At 50.2% G+C, this 20,550-nt stretch overlaps 1 protein-coding gene across 6 annotated transcripts in view; it reads right to left on the reverse strand.

Moving 5' to 3' along the window:
- CUX2 (cut like homeobox 2) overlaps window positions 1–20,550 on the reverse strand; it is a 60,975-nt gene that overhangs the window by 40,186 nt on the left and 239 nt on the right. Inside the window, exon 1 of one of the 6 annotated variants that reach the window (XM_039724727.1) lies at window positions 19,920–19,989. The exons of the other annotated variants lie outside the window; for them this stretch is intronic. The gene's annotated coding sequence lies outside the window, so the exon portion shown is untranslated. Of the gene's footprint in view, window positions 1–19,919; window positions 19,990–20,550 lie in introns of those variants that run through there. 6 annotated transcript variants of the gene reach the window in all.

A 20,550-nucleotide genomic window follows, 5' to 3' on the forward strand; every position in this document is an offset into this window, starting at 1 on the left:
CTCATGGATGGAGACCAGGGACTTGAACAGAATCACCAACACCAAAGCACTGTGAGGTGCCACCTACTCAGCTTCTCCCCCGGCTCAAGCCTCCAAACCACCAGCTGCATCTTCCTAAAGTCTCTCCCCGGTCATTAACGGCGGTAATTAATTCATCCCGCTTTTTAAAGAGCGCTCGATGTACGAGCTGCCCGCTCTCATCTTGGTCTGGAGCTGTCAGGGCTGTGACAGAGGAGCTGCACACGCAGCCTGGGTGACCGTCCGTCTATCGATCCCCGGGGCAGCACGTTTAACACCAACGCTGGAACAGGAGGCAGCCAAAGGAGGTTTGGGAGATGGGAGGGATCCAGGAGTGGCCAGCAGCTCCCAGCAGCTCCCAGCAGCTCCCAGTTGGCCACAGGGATTTGGCCCTGGAAGAGCATCCCAAGGAGTTACACCACGAGGACGCTCCGGATCGCGCACCGCCCTCGCGGGCAGGGAAAGTTTCTCGACAGCAGCACCACAGCCCCTTTTAAATGTTCTTTTTCATCTCTGGGTATTATTTATTGCTCCGTTAAATTGGCAGCTCCCTCAGTGGGGGATATTTCTCCCCCTCCCCGACTCGCTGCTGCTGCTGCTTCCCCGAGATGCCAGACTGGGGGCCAGCCTGCGAGACGCCAACCCAACGGTCCTCTTTCAACAACATTAATTATCTCGAGCTTTCCATAACAAAAAAAAAAAATCTTGATCCCACTGGCTGCCAATAGTGGAGGAGCTGGTGGAGGAAAAGGCTTTTATCTCCACATCTCAGAGAAGAGCCTCGTGTTTGATCAGTCGGGGTGTTTTTTTTTTCTTCCCTCTTTGTACATTTTGAACTTTATAGACTGATTAATTCCTCCTATCGCGGTAAACTGCTGTGTATACTCTCGAGTGTTGACTTGATTTTCTTTCTATTAAAAAATAAATATCTTCATAAGAAATTAAAAGAGCTGAGCACATCTTTGCTCCGTAAGCAAGATGGGAAGAACCTCAGCCTGGAAGAGCGGGATGGAGGAGGGGAGAGAGGCGAGTTGAAAAGATTTCTTTATTTTAAATTAAAGTTTAGGATTAAAGGCATCAGGCTTTCAAGAGTTATTGTGAAAGCCTTTTTAAAAGTCCCAAGTGCATAGTCCATAATCTTCTTTTAAATGGCTAAATTTAGAACCAGAAACCCTCCAGCCCTCCGAACTGCAGCCCTCCACGTCTGGCACACGGCACCAGCGAGGGCTCCGAGGCTTTTTTAACATGATCCCTGTTTCACAAATACCAAACAAGATTTACACTATTTCTGTAAGCCCTGGCTCCACAAAGCCCAGCTTTGCTGGGCTCGGTATCAATCGGATAACAAACAAGTGCCTGTCCCTGCTACCCATCAGCACAAGGGATGGAGGCAGGAGAAAGAGGCTGGAGCCACTGAGTTCAAAAGTTAATTTCTCTGGCTAGGCAGGGAAGGCAGAGCCAGGCACCATCCCAAATATCGACAGGCCACATCAGAAATCCCATTTATTGTTATTTATTCCCTACTTTTTCATTTTGCCAAATTATCTTAACCCTTGCCTCTTATCACGGATCAATGGACCAGCTGGCAGAAACTCTGGGTTGGTCACAGAAAAATAAGGTTTATGTTTTGCTCTTTTACTTTGCAGTCTCAGCTCTGTAATTGTGTCCAACACACACAGGATTTGACTGAGTTTGCAGCTATTTGGGTTAATAAATGCTTCCAGATTTATGGTAGTTATTCATGCAAGGACCACATTACACGTAAATCAATACCAGAATGAACTATTTGCTAAAAATACAAATACCATGTTTAGGCTTCAGTGATATTATCAAAGTGGGATTGTTTGGGGCTGTATGCAAAATAACTGCACCTGTTGGAGTGATCAGGAGGATCAGAATAGTGCTCAATGTTATCCCACCCTAAAAATAAGAAATACCAGCAACAACTGCTCTTCCAGAGCAGTTCCCGAAGCCCCAAGGGGCTGGGAGACTTTGCTCTCCATCCACATGAATGCTCAGTCACAGAAATCAGAAATAATTGCAAGTAAATAAAAATAATTTGCAATTAAATGGCAATTAATGCGTAAATAAATGTGAAAGCTGCTGCAAACCCACTTGCAAGGAGATGCCAGCCTTTTTTGGAGGCCTGACCTCTCCTGCCCATCCATCCCTCCATCCATGTCCCAGTGCAGACCAGAGCTGGACCCACAGGTGGCTGCTGGTGGCTTTTCCACTCCAGCCTGACCATCACCATCCATCTCTTCATCTGGCTGATTACAAAGGAGGCAAGCAGAGAACTGGGGTTTATTTTTGTCTTTTTTTTTTTTTTCCCTCCCCAGCCAGCTCTGGCATCCCCATCCCACAGAGAGGATGTGCCAGCACCGTGGCAGGATGGGTGTTGGGAAAAGGACCCTTTCCCGTGGGATCCAGGGCTGTGCTGAAGAGAGACATCTCTCCCTGTAACTCCATAACTCAGAATAAAAAGCTGAAGCTCAAGCACAGCGCAATTAATGCAGGAAGCATCGATTGCTGCGCGGCACCAAGCTGCCTCATTAATCCCAGGTGCTCCCACAAGCCAATCCAGCCCCAGCCTCCCTGCAACAGGAGCCAAATGGGGGAGCACCAAAGCTGAGATTCCTCCATGCACTGACCTTTCGTCAGCACAGAGCTCCAAACACCACACACTTCCCAAAACCACGTCAGTTCCTGGTGCTGCAGAACCTGGAAATGCCTGCCCAGGGCTCTGGCTCCAAGGACAGCATCCCACCTGCCTCTGCCAGGGACTGGGATCACACAGGGATGCCTTTTTGGATGGGAGGGACAAGCCAGCTCCACTGCCTCAGCTCAGCTCCTGCCACAGGATCCTCACACAATCCCCCTAAACCCCTTGGTCTGCCCAGCAACACCTTCTTCCCCCCAGCACAGGTGGACACAATGGATGGGAGAATTCCCAGAGCTTTTGGGAAGCTGCTGGAAGTCACTGAACCTCTACAAACCACCAGAGACCGAGGTCACTGCTCCAGTGCCACCTGGCCAGGAGAGCATCTCCCTGTGCTGGGAGCCTGCTGGCTCCCACATCCCTGGGATAGGGTGTGCTGGATGTAAAAACAGCCTCAGGCAGACAAAATAGAAACCTGAGGTGGGGTACAGCTGCCTTTTTGACCCATCACCCCCAAGCTCTGTCCCAGGCAGCCAAACATAACTCCAGGGAGGGGACAAGCCTCTTCACCCCAAACACCAGGACCTGTGTGGCTGGAAACCCTCTGGAAGCTGCAAGGAGAGGGAGAGAGGAGCAACCTGGCTGGATCCAAAGCTTGCAGCACCCAGAGCATCCCCAGCAGCACAGGGGTTGGATGCAGCAGCCAGCAGGGAAGGCAGCAGCATCCTCCCCGCCGGAACAAATGCCAAATCTGGTTTGCACTTGACAGAGCCTGACAAGAGCAACAATCACAGATTAGTAGGAAAACTTCTTGCTTTTCAACAAAGGTTAATAAATAGTGACAGCATTAAGTCTCTTCTGATTAACTATGCTGAAAGATATTATTGCCGTTTGGAACACGGAATCATTATTGGATTAACCACAGTGTATAAAAATGAAATGTGAGTTTTAATCTCTGGCACAGGCTGGGCAATGTGGAACAGCTCCTTCCCATTAAATTCCACAACTCTGGCTATGGAGAGATTCCATCTAAACCAAGTCACCTTTCCAGTTTTGGGGTTTTTCTTTCCCTTTCCTCGACTACAACAAAGCCACCACAACTTGACTTGAGAAGCATCTAAAAAGGAGCCACATGTTCTGGCTAAAATTAAGCCCCAAAATCCTCTGTCACTTCCCAATCCAGCATCTCCTGGGTGTGCTGCAGCCCCCTTGGCATGGAGCAGCCAGGGAGGATGGCAAGAAGCAGGAATTGCTGGTCTAATTAATCACTAAACTAAGATTAAATTAATCACTTCTGCCCATACATGACCACCCCAATGCTTCCTCACCCCCTGGATTTGGGCTGAGACATCTCAGGGGGCAATGCCCAAAGGCAGGGCAGGGACAACCCCTCAGTGGGGTCACCAGTGCCAGGGATCCCAAGAGGATGGAGGGAATTCCACATGGCAGTCAATGGAGACAGGATAGATCCTGTGTGGGATGAACAGTCCCCAGAGTCCTGGTTCCAGGATGAGCTTCCCAGTCCCTTTAGGAGAGGGACATGGGCTCATGGTGTCATAAGGGACACCCCACTGCCAGTGCCAGGCTGTGCTGCACCAGTGCATGGGAGATGGGGATGGCTCAGCTGGAACTGACCTACCACAGTCATTTATTCCAAGATGTTCAAAGGGAAAGGGTTTTCTAAGGATGCAGTTAAAAGGAAAACTCCCAAATCCCAGGCTGACCCCGCTCGTGTCCATGCAGGAGAGAGGGAAGGGAAAACCCACACACAGACCTCAGGATTTGCTGTAACTCAACAATTTCCATACATCACATCAATTCTCTTCAGCTGCTCACAGGGCATTTGTGCCCAAGCTCAAGGCTCAAAACAGAGAGAAGGTGCTGCTGCATTTAATTAGACAAACTTGGGCCAAATCCAGGCATGGTCCAGCAGAGTGATGCCAGGAAGGAATTTTACCCATTTCTACTGAAGTTATCCACTGAAAAAGAAAAGCTCATGACTGAGAATTTTATCAGCCTGCGGGTGTGTTTGGGATTCCTCCCTCCAGGCCTCCCACCAGGGCTCAAAATACCTCCAAGGCTTGGCTAGGGGATAATATAATAAATATCAACCTTTAATGAATTACAGGTGAAAATTGGAGGGGAAAGAAGGCAAAGCCACAACCCATCCTCAGAGAAAGTATGGATGGGAAAGTGGGGAACCCTGCAGATCCCACCACAGTCCCACTGGAGCTGTCCTGGGTGAGACCATGGGACAGGACCCAGCTTCCCAGTGAAGGCACCAAACCCCAGAGCACCCAAAAGGGCTGCCTGCCTCCCTCTTCCTTAAAAAAACCACAAACTAGTGCAGAAGTGGTTATTTTTCACAAATCCCCACCACTTTTATGAAAAGCAAAATGAATTTTCTCCAGAAAAGGCATTTCTGAAGATGGAAATACTGGGGAAAAACAAATCCAAACATCTCCCAAAAGAGGAAATTTTTGTGGTTTTATTTTAGGAGGATTCTCTCCCATTTATCATTCCCACTGTTGGTTTTACACCCACCTTACTTCACTGCACAGCACCAGGACTTGTTTATAACATGACATAACAGCTCCACTATTCCATTATTATATTTTTTCTTATTTTTATTTTTAAAACCCTTAAGAGCAGCTGCTACTTAGCACCAATTGAAACCCCTTATCTCCCTTTCTGGATGAAAGGGGGGATCTGTTTGTTGTAATAAAACCAGTTTGCACCTAGATCAAAGCCTGCACTGTTTGCATCTTCGGGAAAGTGTTTGACACTCGTGTCAAAGTGTCAAACTCTTTCATTACCACGCAAAGAGGAGACACTTTGACTAGAGGAGATAAGATGTTTCTGTCAATCAGCATCCAGAAACAGCCTCCCCATGATGATTAAAAAAAAATAAAATAAAATAACAAGGTGGTTTCATCCACAGCATCTGAATGGTGGCTGTGCAGGGGAGAGATGGAATAATAAATAATGGGCTGAAAGCAAAGCTCCACTGCAAGGAATGAGCATCCCACTGTGCTCTTTCTGGGGTCACCAGCCAAGGGGGAATTCCACCTGATAAATGGGGAAAAAAGCAGGGAAAATAAAGAATTGCTGCCCAAGGGGAGAGGGGATGCTGGTGCTGGCTCATTCTGCCATCAGCCCCAGTGTCCAACGTTTGAAGATGGAGTTTTGGGAATTTTCCTGGTCTTACAGGTGGGAAAAGATGAGTCAAGCCAGAGAAATGTCAGGAAGTCTAAAAACAACCCAATACTCTGCCCACAGAAAATCCACACGGGAGCTGCTGGTGGCTGGAAACACTTTGATGAAACATCCCAAAAATCATCTGTTCCTCCCCATTTCTGCTCATTCCTCCCTAATCCATCTCTTACAGAAGCACAGGGCTGGGCTCCACATGGAACTCAGGCACTCGTGCTTGGTGCCAGGAGGTGGCACAGCCCCAGCAGTGCCACCGAGCTCTGCCAACAGCAATAAGCACCCTGAAAACAGCACCTCCTCAACACTGGGTGCAATTAATGAGTTTGTTCAAAGGACAACAGAGCTGGAAGCAGCATCCAGCCATGGTGGAGATTAGAGAAAAGCCTGCTTAGACCAGCCACGTTGGAGGAGCCATACAGGAGCACTTCATCCATATGTAAATCCACCAGAATTCCAGCACTGCTCCTAGACCAGCAGAGTTATCAGCTGAGCAAACCCTGCGGGTTTAATTCTCCAGTGCCTTCAGGAACACTCACCTCACCCTTCCTGGAGGAAGGAGACGTTCCTCAGGCTCACCCTCCCAGAGGATCCACAGGGACTCACAGAAGCAGGAGGAGATTGGCCATCCCACACTGAGGGAATTTCTGAATTTCCCGGGTTAATTCAGGTCGAGCTCCAGGCTGGAGCGAGTGCAGATGCAGATCCTCTCCATTGACCTCTTTGCAAACTCCTCTTGCAAAATTGGTTTTTAGCAAAGCCACTTATCACCTTAACCATCTATTGATTCCCTGACTCCTGGCCAGAGCTCCCAGGATCCGGCAGCACGGGCAGGAGGAGCTGAGGGACTCGACAGAAAAAGGGCACCACAACATGGGGCTGAAAAAGGAGGCTCAGGGGGAGCTTTTGGCTCCCCACAGGTCCCTGACAGGAGGGTGCAGCCAGGGGGGTCAGGCTCTGCTCCCAGGGAACAAAGGACAGCAGGGAACAGCCTCAAACTGTGCCAGGGGAGGTTCAGACTGGAAATCCAGGAAAATTCTTGCAGATATTGGAACAGACTGCCCCAGGCAGGGGTGGAATCACCACCCCTGGAACCATTCCAAAGGTGAGGCACCTGGGGACATGGCTTAGTGGTGAATATGGGTTAATGGTTGGGCTCGATGATCTTGGAGATCTTTCCCAGCCTTAATGATCCCACCACTCAATTCCAGGTGGGACCTGGACCCCCATCCCACACTGCAATTGTGAGGAGAATAAACAAACAACACCCTCCCAATGAACATCCCTCCCCAGGGAATGTTCCACATGACACATGTGCCACCTAAAGCCCATGGAGACCTCCAGGAGTGGCTGGGAGCAGCAGCTCCAGGCCAGGGCTGAGCAGGAGCTCTCTGCCTCCTGCCTTTCCCAGCACGATCGATCTCCCAGCAGTTACAGCTGGTATAATTTTTGCTTAGCTTCAAATACCTGGTGATCATGAATTCTTTGGCCACAAGGTTATAAAGCATTCTCTAAAACATGAGGAAAAGATTAAGCCTGCTTATAGTTAATAATATACTGTACACTGTCTATCAAGCTGGCTGTTTGCTATTGAGAGCCTACTATTAGACACTTATTTAAAAGGCCTTTCAAGGCTTCCCAAGAAAGTGCAGTTATGCATTTTTTTTTCTGGCAAGAACTACTATAGATAAACATCAATTCGCTCCTGCGGATCACAGTCGCAGTAAATAAATTTTTCAGGAAGCTAAGTTCCATACAAAGCCTCCTCAAAGCTCCCATTTCACACAACATCAATGTTTTGGCCTCTAAGAAAGAAAAAGCTGGAAGGTTGCTTTATCCAGAGCTAAATTATCAATTGTGGCTGCTTAGGAAAAAAATAAAGTGTGTCAATGAGAAATCGGGGTGGGAGGTACACAGCACTGTGGCTGGATGGAGACAAAATGGGGAAAGACAGGGATTTTCTGGGGATGGATCTGCACCCTGCCAGCTCCAAAATCACCACTGCAGCAGCCAAAGCCTGTGCTCCATTCTTTTACAGCCTTTGGAAGTGGCAGCCTGGGATTACCCACGAAAATGTGTGTCACCAAACCAGCCCCGCTCCGGTCGGAACCGCGACAGCCTCGGCCTCGGGGGTGGGATGGAGGCAGAGCTCAGCCCCTGACGTGCCAGCCGTGCCAACTCAGCAGTCCAAAGGTGCTTTTTGAAGCAGCTCCCTGGGGTTCAGCCATGGGATAGGAAAGAGGGGCAGGAAAACATCTGAGTTCATTGTGGTTTTGGCGTCCCACGGCGTTGCCACCCGCTGCCCACCCAATAACGCAGTCCCTGGGGGGCTCATCCCAACCCCGAGCTCCAGGAGCTGCTGGCACCGTGGGAGCCAGGGCCATGCTAATATCCAGAACACTCCATCTGCTCTTTAAATAAAGAGATGCTGGGCTCTGTCGTTGTGGTTTAATTATTAGCCTAAAAAAAGACCGAAATGCAGAAACCCTTCCAGGCTCAGGTTATGCATCCTGGTGGGAAGGGGATTCTTCCATAAGGGAAGGGATGGGCAGAGAAGACCACTGCTGTCAAAAGGTAAATTTGTATGGTCCCCACAGCGAGACCTAATGAACCCAAATACCCTGTGGTGCCCGAAATTATTGCAGCATCATACTTGGCTAAATGGCTCACAAAAATCAAGGAGGAAAGAGGAGAGGATGGTTTGCAGGTCTTGGTAACTCTGGATCAAATCCATGCAGCTTTGGAGTGACACAGGGTTGTACCTGGGACTGGCTGGGGTACAAAACCTTACACCCAAAATGAATCACAGAATAAAAAATGCTTTGGGTTGGAAGGGACCTTGAACATCACCTCTTTCCTCCCCCTACCATGAGCACAGGGACCTTCCACTACCCCAGTTTGCTCCAAGCCTGCATAATCTGGTCTTAAAAAGTTCCAGGGATGGGAACCCTGAAAAAAACCCTGAGTTTCAAAGGAGCAACCCCCTTGCACGGCCTCAAGGGGCAAAGGAAGGAGCCAAGCACCGTTTCCAGCCCCTCCTGTGCTGTTTGCTCCCACCGTGCCAGACCCAGCTCCCACAGGGCAGCAGAACCAGCTCTGGAGCTGTTTTGGGTCAATCCTGCCCAGAGCAGTGACAGTAAAACCCAGGCACCCATCAGCAATACATTTACTCAGCTGCTAAACACAAGGACAATTTTTGGAGTTAATAAGTTACCAGAGGAGGAAGAACTGGGCAAGCCCCCAGAGCAACTCCCACTGCCCAAATCAGGCACTAAACCAAATCAACACTTTCTAAGCACCCATTATTTAACAAAAACCAGCCCAGGAGTCCCCCTACTCTTTACAAAGCTGTTTTCCTTCCAACTCTTGCAGAAAATAACCAGCAGATGCTCAAGAGAAGAAGCACATTTTCCATCACTAAAATAAACTTCATTTGGAAGTCCCGAACTTGTGACACCCATCGCTCTCCTGCAAATAAACCTGCCAGGGATGATAAAATCTGCATTTTTAACCTTCTCACAGAGCTAATGATCTTGGGAGAGGCTGATACATCACCTGTGTCCGCCGAGAGCAAACACCCATTACCTGCAGAGTTATTTCCAGGTTATAGGAATGAGTCCCTGGGATTACAGGGATGTGATTACACCAGGCACTGCAAAGCTCCAGAGGAAACCTCGGTTCTGAGAGCACGCACAGAGCACCTGGGTGCTCAGCTGGGAGCTGCAACAGGCACCCAAAGGGATCAGGAAATCCATCCCCATGTTCACATCCCCATCCAGCATCCCCAGCACGTTTCTACCCGTGCTTAAATCACCACCTCATCGAATCAACAAAAAATCTCTACCTATAAATTCAGGAATTCACCAATTTTTTTAAGGAGCAGCCACACTTTTACGAAAAACAATGAAGAAAACAAAAAAATCCACCAGAAGTAATTCCTTACCACCAGCCATGATCTTAATAGATCCAAGGGAGAATATTTATTTAGGTTAAGGAGACTGCCAGAAGGCACAAGTTCTAAAAGCAAAATCCCAAAGAGGCCAGAGCAAACCCATGCAAATTGTCATCCCAACAAGTTCTTACCTATATCAGTATCTGCCAGTGGCAGAGTCCCCAGCCAGCCCCCACAGAGCCACCATACCTGTTGACACTCTTCCCAAAATTACATTTATGAGACTTTCACCTTTTCTTTATTAAAAAAAAAAATAAAATTTGATTTTCAGGGAGTCTGTGATGGTGGCTGTTAACCACTTGACTGGCTTCAAGCCAAAATTTTGACCCAGTGGATTCCATTAAAAACTCACTAATTCATTATTTTAAAAATAATATTTATTTCATGCATGTCCATACAGAAAGAAACATGTGCAGTTTATCAACATGCAATGAAATACGTCAACTTTGGAAATTTTTTTTGTGCCCAAGAATCAAAATCAAATAATTTAGAAAAATAAATAAGCAAAGCTTTTGCCCAGGTCCCCCACTCAGTATTCAACTTTCCATGAGGATCCAGCTCTTTTGAATGATGAAATCAAAAGTTATTCCCTCAGAAACTTTGCTCACGGGCAGGAATTTGACCAGGATATTCCTGCATCCCACCAGGGTTTGTTCCCTGCTCTCCCAGCACCCACAAGCCCATCCTGGTGGTCCTTGGGGAGGGGAGCTCCATGCAGGACGCTCAGGAAGACCTGAGTAAAACACCCCCAAAATGTAAATTTTTTCTGGGATTTGGTGACTGGTAAGTAAATGTTTTCCATCGATAACAAGATAGTTCAATCAAAGCTTCAGCGTGCCCTGAGCAGCAGCATGGATTTCCCACCCAATCAGTGGATGGATCAAATACCTGGCACGAGGCTGCAGATAATCCCAGCGATTTATTTTGGGGGAGCCAGGGCCAGGGAAGGGGGGGAGAGGCTCCAACCCCAGCGAGGATTTGCGTATTAGTAAAAACAAACAATCCTGTAAATAACGAGCCCCTCGTCCTGTCTCCACCACGCTCCTCTTATTGAGTGAGTCAGATGTTCTGCTGATTAAAAATTGATCCATTTCAAAATCTAATCAACAGAATAGGATTCTTTCATATGTTATCGAGGCAGATGCTGACAACAAAAACCAAACCTGTTATTAACCCATGAACCCCGATGACCTGAACCTGGCTGGGCTCTGCAACTGTAAATTATTCAGTAGTCCAAGAGCAATACCCAAAGCCTGATGAATTTACGCCCCGACCGGAGCTGGTGGGGGTTAAAGCCAATATCACAGAGCCAGGGGTCCCTGGGGACACGGTTCATGACACGCTGCCACTCTGTGTCATGCCTGGGAATACATTACTGGCATCTGCTCGCCTTCCCCTTGCAAATGTCTAGCCTTTTTTTTTTTTTTTGGTCGTTTTTTTCTTTGTTTTTAAGTGACTTTCTGGCTTCAGCGCAGCCCCGTGGGGAGTGGAACTCCTCAGTCCTGCTGGTCTCTGCTCCAAGCCTGTGTCACCACCAGAGCAAATGGTTTGTGTGCCTGCTTCAGCCACAGCCAGCACTGCTTGTTCAGTGCCTCACTCAGCCACGAGGAACAGGAAAACTGGGGGAACAACTGGCATTTATTTTGATTTAAATCCTTCTTTTTAAGCCTTGTTGGCATCCCTGCCCACACTCCTCAACCCAGGAACGGGGGCATTGCCACAACTGGCATTTATTTTGATTTAAATCCTTCTTTTTAAGCCTTGTTGGCATCCCTTATTTTTAAGCCACATTGAGCCCACTCCACTCAACCCAGGAACGGGGGCATTGCCACGGGGTGATGCCACTGCTTGGTGGTACCTTGGATTTATCTTTGTGGGCTGGTGATGTTCCCACCTGGGCACACCAGGGCACTCGTGTGCTGCTGACTCGTCCCTCCCCAAAAACACCCAAAAGATGATGATGCAGAGAAACCCCAGCTCTGACACAGATTCCAGCCCAGGATCACTGCCAGCTGCATCACCACAGCATCACTTGGTTTCCCAAACCTCAAACTAACACCTTTCTCCAAGTTTTGGGGGAAAGCAGCAGTTTTAAGCACAGATTCTAAAGCTTTTTGAGGCAAATCCCCCCTGCCCAGCACTGCTGAATCCTTTATTTCCTCCCCCAAGCTGTCCAGGTGCTGCCCCAGCCTGGCTGATCCTCCTGGCTGGATTCAGAATGGGGAAAAATTGGCGCCACATAAACCAAGTTCAAAGATAATGACAGCTCTTCTCTTAAATCGTAATATATTTATAAGTGTAATGACTCTCTGACCTCTCCTTAAAGCCCAAATAACCCCTGGGGAGCCCCCTCAGACTGGCCACGATCGATCCTGGCTGGGCTGCAGCTCCCAGACAGAGGAACCTCCCAGGGATGCTCCAGGCAGGAGGCAAAGCCCCTCCTGCTCCCCCAAAACCCCACTGGGTGCCAGCACCATGCTCTTGTTCTGTTATTTCATAGTGGGGCCCCACCATCCTTCACCCCACAACACCAGGGGCAGCCCAGCTGACACCATATGGCTAAAACCAACAAATATTGACTTTTTTTTCCTCTATATCGAATCCAAAAGGGTTTTAAAAACAACACAGAACAGGGAGGCTCCTGGATGCTCTGGAAGGGAAGCCCAGGCTCTTCCCCAGCAGGGATTTTGGAGCATTGTGTCCTTCCTGGCACACTGGAGCCACAGCCCATCCCTGCAGCCCCAACATCAATGCACAGACATCACCTCCATCCATTCTGGATCCAAAGAAAACAGGAAAACCAGCAGAAACTGAGTGGTTTTATCATTTTTTAAAGCCTGCCTGGATAAAGACTCCAGGCTGGACATCCCCAGGCTGCACAGTCAGAGCAGCTGGGATCCCCCTGCTTTGGGACACCTGGATCCAGCCCCTGGCAGCTGCATCCCCACATCCCTCCTCGTGGATCCCCCAGCCACATCCTTACAGGGATACCCAGGGGTACCAGAGTGATTCAGGCACGGAGAGCACAGCAGGGGTTGGCCTCTTAATAAACCAGTTATTCCATCAAATTCCATTGTATTACAAGATAAAACAGGCAGCGAGCCTTGGAGGGGGAACTGAGGGATGGATCCAGCCCGGAGCAGCCCCATCCTGGCCCAGCCAGGGATCCATTCCCACACTCTGCAGGGATACACGGGAACAACTGCTGGCTTGCCTCACCATCCTCCTCCTCCTCCTCCTGGCCAGGGCAGCCCAGATCACCCAGCTCCGACCTCGGCTCCCTCCTCCCCATCCCATAATCACACTTGTGCAAAGCCTTTTCCGTACATGAGGAAGAGAGAAAACATCCTTGGAGAGCCTCACAATCAGACAATTTTTAAGATCATGGAGCATTAAACCATTCCCAATAGGGTTTACTAATCAAACAGCCAAATCCTTCATAACCAACCAATCCCTACAGAGCAATTAAATCCTTCCCCTTTAAAACACTTGGCACGCTGTCTGGGGAGAAAAAGAAAAATTTGCAAAATTCATTTGATAAATTAACCAGGGAAAAGAAAGAAGTGAATCAAGCTTTGTTCTTTTCATTTTTTTTAATTATGGAATTCACAATGCCTGAATAATGTTTAATAAGAACTATGAAAATTCCTAACAGTATTACAACACAACACAAAAGAATTAACCTGGTTACCGTGAAAAATTGCATATTTAATTAAGAACAGAGAGTTCAAAACTATCCAGAGATTTCAAAAGTACCGTTGCCTAAGGGGCTGAATTACACGCTCGCAGTGCTGCTAACAGGGCTGGAGCGCACAATCATTACCCAAGTGTCCCCATTAAGTGACAATGGGCAGATGACATCAAATTCATTTCAAAAGCAACAGGAATTGAAGCATTCGCTTGGGTAGTGGAAAGGAAAGCGACTACCCTGCTGGTATAAACCAGACCCCTTGTTGATAAAGGCAATAATTAAAGAATAATGTTAATTAGCTGCTTTTATTTGAAAGGAGAGCGCGGTGGTAGGAGACGCTGCCCGGGCGGCGCGTGCCGAGCGGAGCCGCTGGCCCAGGGTGCCCTGACACGAGCTGGAGCCGTGCCCAGGGCACAGCTCTGCCAGCCCAGGCACCCTCCAGCCCTCAGCTCTGCCAGGAACGGGGCTGGGAGCACTTTGGGTGGGTTGGCATCAGCAAAGCACAGCCCACTGCTGGTGCCAGGGCACGGGAACTGGAGCATCCCAGAGCATCCCAGCCCATCCTGGCACAGCAAATGTGGCATCAGCAGCTGCCCAGGGAGAGAGCCCACAGACTCACAGAATCACGGGGTGGTAAGGGACACAAGCATCTGTGTTGTAAGGGACCCAAAAGCATCATCAAGTCCAACCTCTGGTCCTGCACAGACACTCCAACAATCCCAAATCTGGAGTGTTGTCCAAATGCTCCTGGAGCTCTGGCTGGCTCAGGGCTGTGCCCATTCCCTGGGGAGCCTGGGCAGTGCCCAGCACCCTCTGGGGACTGAACCTTTCCCTGATCTCCAACCTAACCCTCCCCTGGGTGGAGTTTAGCCCCACCATCCTGAGGGACAGCTACAGCACGGGGGTCACCACCATCCTCCACTCCACCACCATGCTGGGCATCACAGGGGGCTTTTAGCCCAAAATGTGCCCTCCCAGAGCCCACAGCTCCTCCCTCAGCCAAGAAACGGAGGGGACAAGAGGGGCAATAATGACCCAGCTCCCAGGGATGCAGCAATGTTTGTGCAGCACTCCCAGAGCCGCAGACGGAGGCAGCTCTCCCGTCAGCGTGATTAATAAGGAATAAATGTCCTCTGCAGCCAGGCTGAGCAATAACACCCCGGCTCTGCTCCGTGCTTACAGCACACATTACAAGCCCTGCTGCCAGCACCAGGTAATACTTTATTATGTTATCCTGACGGAAGAAAACAAAGGATGCTCGAGGTCCTGACTTTGGTGTAAAACCACGGGAGCGTTACCAGAGGCAACGGCAGCGTGCTCGGAGCGGCTGACGCACGGCACAGCTCCCACCAGAGGAATATTTACCCGGGGTTCAAACTGCTTATTTACTTTTTTGGGAAGCTGTGTTGCAGGAGGACTGGCTGGCACAGGCACACGCCGAGAGTTAAATATTAAATCAACCCCACGCTCGCTTAAACCGCAGCAAAGTCAGTGCTCAGGGGTGCTGGGGCAGCTTTGGGAAATCACTTAGTGCTCACCAAAGTAGGCAAAAAAATAATTAAACAGCAAGGCCATGTTAAAGAATAAAAGGTACCAAATCCATTTTGGGAGGAGGTATTGGTGAGACCATGGAACTCAGCTTAAAAAAGGCAGCGATGTTGGGAATATTGAATATTGCCCCCATTCCCCCAAATCCTCACCCAGCACCAGAGCAAAGCCAGGAGAGGGGGAATCACAGCACTCCAGCAAACCAGAGACAAATCCTGCTTCCCAAATTGTGGCGTCTTGGAAAGACAGCCCAAAAGCTGCAGGAAAATGTGCACCACAAAAAAGAAAAAAAAGGTAATTAAAGAAAACTCAGTCACAGATCCTGTTGAAACACAGAGGAAAAAGTGTTACAAAAGGGGAAAACTTTTTAATAAAGTCTGCAAGTATATATTCCTCCTTTATCAACCTCAAGATTTATTGACCCAAGGAGCCATATTGACTGAATAAATCTTGATAATGACCCCAGCAGAAGTCAATACCTGCTTATTATCTCCCAAGTTGGGGAATTACATCTTTCGGTAATAGGAGCAGGATGGTACAAAATGTTCTGAGAAACTTCACCCGGGTGTTTGGGGGGGAATGGATGTCTCTAATGTGCCTTTTCCAGTCCCAGAGGGAACGTGCTACACCCTGAGCTGCACTGGGGCTTCTGTCTTGAGGTCTGCTGTGGGAGAAATCACACACCCATGGCTTGCAAATCCTAAATAAAACCCATTTCCAGGCATGCTGAGGAGCAGGATGCTGCATGCTCACCTTCCCTCCCTGCAAACAATGGCCCTGTAATTTCAATTTGCTGTGTTTTGTTGGCAGCTCCCAGGACAATTCCCTGAAATCTGGGATGTGGGAATTCCTGCAGCCAGGGATGCGGCACCATGATTACACCAGCACTCAAGGGAGGAGAGGAGCAGCACCACTGCTGTCCCTTGGGACATGCAGCCACCTCTGGGAACCCAAATACACCGATTTTCTCCAGCCAGCAAAACCAGGAGTGGAAAATGGGGGAGCAGAGGGGCCCCAGGAGCCCCTAAAACCCACAGGCAAGCAAAGCCTCCTGCATTTAAAGATGATTCTTTTGCCAACAGCCAGCTTCCCATTCAGCAGAGAAAACAGGAGCCCTGGGACCAGCACACACAACAATTTGCCTGTATTTTCATTCCAGGTCCCTGCAGACAGCAAGAAAAATTAACTGGAGGGAGCAGCCCGTGTGCCAGCACAGGGAGGGAGATGCACCACGAGCTCCACAGGCTCTGCTGAGGTTTTTGAGTCCAGCAAGAGCCTCCTGAAGGACTGGGAGTGCACTGCTTCCTGATCTGGACATAAATAATAATTCAGATCACCCAAAGCTTTAACATTCCTCTCCACTGAGCCGTGCCCAGCCCTGCCAAAGCCACCAGCCCTGGGGTGGCTCCCTGCTCCCCACCCTCCACACCAGAGGCACCCCACAGCCCCCAGACCCCACTGCTGTCCCCCGTTTCAGTGGGCACAGCAGCCCTGGGCACTCACTCAGTCCCACACCCCTCTCCAAGCTGGAACACCCACCAGGAGCTGGCAGGGCTTGTGCTCATCCCTGCAGTCCCACAAAAATCAAATTATGTTTCCATCCCCGTCCCCTAGCTGCCTCATGGTCACAATCCCTTTTTTCCCCCCTGCTTCCAAGGCCACAGAGACAATCCACTAAACTGGATCAGGAGGCCAGCATGTACATCTCTAATGGGCTGCAGCACGCACACAATTAATTAATGGATTTATTAATTAGGGAAGAAGTCACTCTCCAGGCTGGAATTGGGGTCACCAGTTTCTAAAGTGAGAAGTGTGGTGCTAAAGATAAACTCTCATTTTCTGCAGCTCTTCTTGTCTGGCAGCATCTCAATTATTCAGCCAGGAAAAAAAAATATTAAAGGAAAAAAAAAATCAGGAACTTCAGTCTGACTTTCCAGTGATGCTCAATACTGACCCCAGAGCAGGTGGGACCAGAAACACGGCCCATCTCCTCACATATAAACTGGAAATAGTAGAAATATCAGGTATTGATGGAAGATTTGGGGGGAGGGATGGATTGTCACCTCAGGCAAGAGCTGCAGTGGAGGCACAGAGGAAGGGACACCACGAGGTGGTCAGTGACAGTGACATTCCAGGGCACCTGAGCTCTCCTGTGACCCAGGTTTGAACTTGTTGATGCTGGGGCATCAGCTACATTTCAGTGAGCAGCTCAGCTGCACCTCCTTGGGGGCAGCTGCATTTCCAGCCCCGGATCCCTAAGGGCACAGAGCTGCTGGGTGAAGGACAGAAGCATCACTTGTGTCCCCACCAAGAGGGCACAGCCCTGCAGGAGAGCCCACCTGAAGAGCTGTGGCCAAGGGGAGCTGCCAGGAGGAGCACACAGCCATCAGACAGCAGCCAAGCCAGCCATGAGACAGACATCTGCGAGGCCCCGGCCCAAATTCAGATTAATTGTTCCAACCAGATGATTCCACAGCCAGCGCTCCCCACGCCCCGCTGCACCAGGAGCAGCTGGAGCCACTGCAAAGCACAAGCTGCACTCCCCAACCTCACAAGGCTTCTCAGCCAGCCCCGGGCACTGGATGCACTTCCACAAACCCGGAGATTTCAGCTTGGAAAGACAAAACCCCCTCTGAGATGGGGGCACCCAGAGCCTCCTTGGGCTCCCCACGCTTTCCCTTGGGCACAGTGACCACAGCCACCCAGCAGGGATGGGGATGGAAGGTGCTGGGTGCTGGACCAAACTGCAATGTCCCACCAGTCTCTCCATAAGAGCCCCAAAAACCCAGAGCACCAGGGGCATTCATAGAGGTGAAGCTCCCCCATCCACAGCCCCAGAAGCACCTCAGCCTCCCCCCAGGTTTATGCTGCTGCTCCACAAGAATGCAGCTAAGTTTATTAGTCCAAGCTCCAGGAATTAAGCTCCAGCCAAGAGGACTGATAGCTTATTTACTGCTGTCGTCTATATAAAGCAGAATTTTGACACATTGTTAAATGATGCACATTTAGATAAGTCAAGCTGTCATATCATTTAATGGATGTCTAAACTCCCTCTGTAGCTGATATGTAAAATTTATGCACTTCAGAATATCATAAGGTTATAATATTTTAATCACATCCACAGTTGTGTATTTTTTATTTATTTTTTTTCCTCTCCTTCTCCCCTAAACTTTAGACAGCAAACACATTTCATCAAGCAGAGCAGGCTCCGAGGCTCCCGGCTCTCCTCCATCCGGCAGAGCCGCCGAAGTTTCTGCCCAACTCCTGCACGAGGAGGGAGCATTTGCATTCCGGGAAATCAACCCAAGAACATTTTATTTGACGAGAACCAAAGGCTTGGAGCCGTGTAGCCAGAGCTCATCTGCATAATGAGATGTGAAGACATTTATAAAAGATGGCTCTAATCGCTCTCGCTTGCCCGTTGTATTTATTACCCCAAACCAGCAGCTCAAAACTCCTTGCCCATTTTTTTGCCGTTTTAACACGGAGCAGGTTGGATTGGAGCAGCATCCAGAGCAGAGAGCATCCCATAAATCCACACGGTGCCAACCAGAACGCAATAAACCCCAAGCAAATTAAACCCCAAAAAACCCCACGAAGGAATGAATCCCGCTCTGGCTATCACACACAAGAAAGCTGTAAAAAAATACTGCATTAGTAATGCACACAATAAACCAATCTCATAACCCGGTGAAATACATCTGGCATTATCTTTGATAGAATTTTATCTCTCCTCATTTCCGCGGCTCTCTGCCGTAAAAGGGCTCAGCGCCGCTTCGATCCGAGCGCTGCCGACTCGCACATTATCCCTGTGTTTTCCATATGCCCACCATTCATCAGGGCGGCTCAAACTCTGCCATTCCCGGCCAGCCCCAGGCCACCAGAGCTGCTCAGACACATCCATTAAAAAAGAAGGGGGAAAAAAAATAGGAAAAAGCTCTTGGAAGAATTATAAATTGATTGCTTGCTTTCCTTTTTTTTTTTTTTTTCTTTCCCCTCTTGTTTTCTTTTTTCTTTTTTTTTTTCTTAATGGAGGGCATTAGGCCAAGCTGGCACAAGGTCACCTTTCCCAGCGCGATCCCGGCAGAACTGCTGCCTGGACAGAAGTCAATCCCCACTGCTCCCTCTCCAGCTCCGCGCCCAGCCTGGGTGGAACCGGCCCCGGCCAGGCGGAACGGCGGGCAGCGAAGGGAGGAAGGAAGGGAGCAAGGAAGGGAGCAAGGAAAGGAGGAAGGGAGGAAGGAAGGAGAGCCGCCACCTCCCTGCCCACCTCTCCCTCCGGCAAAGTTCGCCCCCGACGGACCCACGGCAAAGTAGCCGCCAATATTTATCTTTCAAATAAAGGTTCTGCGCGCACGCAGGAAAAGTCATTAGCGCGATTTAGCTTTTGTATCCGAGGCGCTTGGAGCCGTAATCCCTCCCCGGCCACAATGCCAGACCTGAGCAGTCATGGCAAACCCACCGGCCGCGGTACCTGCGGTACTTTCCGGGTCGCGGAGCGCAGATGCAGCACGTAATCTGCTTAAAAGCCAAAATGCATTAAATGCTGGAACTGTTGATCCAGCACCGGAGCCCCATCAATCGCATTTCAATTTGTTTACTCCCCTCCGAAGCACGCTGCATTTTAAACTCCGGAATATCCTACAGGGATAAACCCATTTAATATCCATGGAAATGCGCGTTTCGGCTGTTGTAGCGGCTCCAGGTTGGGTTTTCATCCCATTATGTTGGGAGAGCCATTGTGTTAATTACCCACCTCCCATTTAAGGTGCGTATTTAAGGTCACAAACTGTCAGCAGCCCCTGGCAACCTTCCCCCGCGCACGGTAACAAAGGACTTACCAGGAATTTCACAGAGCGAGGGCACCACGGTGGGATACGGCGGCCGCGACCTGCCCGGAGCCACAAAGGAGCTGCCGCCCCCCCGCCGCATCCATCCCCGGTACCGACCGCCTTCCCGGCGCTCAGCGCTGGCCGAGCCCCGCACACCGGCCCCGGATAACAATGGCAGGGCGGCGGGGCTCCGGGCAGCCCCGCTCCTCCATCCCCGCATCCATCACGGCAGCCGCGCGGCTCCGCCGGGGGCGGCGGGCGCGGAGCCGGCCCCGCCGCGGGGCACACCGGGCAGCCCGCGGGCACCTGCGGCTCCGCTCGGCGGGCGGGCACCGCCAGAAACTTGGCGGGGCGGCCGCGCTCCCCGCAACTTCATCCCGCGCAACTTCCCTCCCTCCTCTTCCTCGCTCGCTCGCTCCCTCCCTCCCGCCGGGGCGGAGCGGCGGCCGCCCCCCGGCCCCGCTGTCACCTCGGGGGCGGCGGGGCGGGGGCCGGGGCTCCATCGCGGCTCCATCGCCGCTAGCGCTGCTCCATGCTCCGCTCCAGGCTGCCGGGCGGGCGGCGCCGAACAAAGAGCGGCGGCGGCGGGGATCAATTTCTGATACCTATCGATGGGGAAGGGCGGGCGGAGGGAGGGGGG

Source organism: Passer montanus, unplaced genomic scaffold (assembly GCF_014805655.1).
Source record: "Passer montanus isolate IOZ18808 unplaced genomic scaffold, ASM1480565v1 scaffold53, whole genome shotgun sequence".
Classification (NCBI taxonomy): domain Eukaryota; kingdom Metazoa; phylum Chordata; class Aves; order Passeriformes; family Passeridae; genus Passer; species Passer montanus.